Consider the following 390-nt stretch of genomic DNA (forward strand, 5'->3'; position numbering starts at 1 on the left):
CCAAATAAGTTTATTTTGGTCTCATCAGACCACAGGACATGGTTCCAGTAAACCATGTACTTAGTCTGCTTGTCTTCAGCAAACTGTTTGCGGGCTTTCTTGTGCTTCATCTTTAGAAGAAGCTTCCTTCTGGGACGACAGCCATGCAGACCAATTTGATGCTGTGTGCGGCGTATGGTCTGAGCACTGACAGGCTGACCCCCCACAATTGCCAAAAAGCTCTATTGTGTCTTCATCTGACCATAGAACCCGATCTCATTTGAAGTTCCAGTAGTGTCTGGCAAACTAAAGAGGCTTGAGTTTGTCTTTGGATGAGAGGAGAGGCTTTTATCTTGAAACCCTTCCAAACAACTTGTGGTGGTGTAGGTGACTTCGGATTGTAGTTTTGGA

Source organism: Ictalurus punctatus, chromosome 14, assembly GCF_001660625.3.
Source record: "Ictalurus punctatus breed USDA103 chromosome 14, Coco_2.0, whole genome shotgun sequence".
NCBI classification, from domain to species: domain Eukaryota; kingdom Metazoa; phylum Chordata; class Actinopteri; order Siluriformes; family Ictaluridae; genus Ictalurus; species Ictalurus punctatus.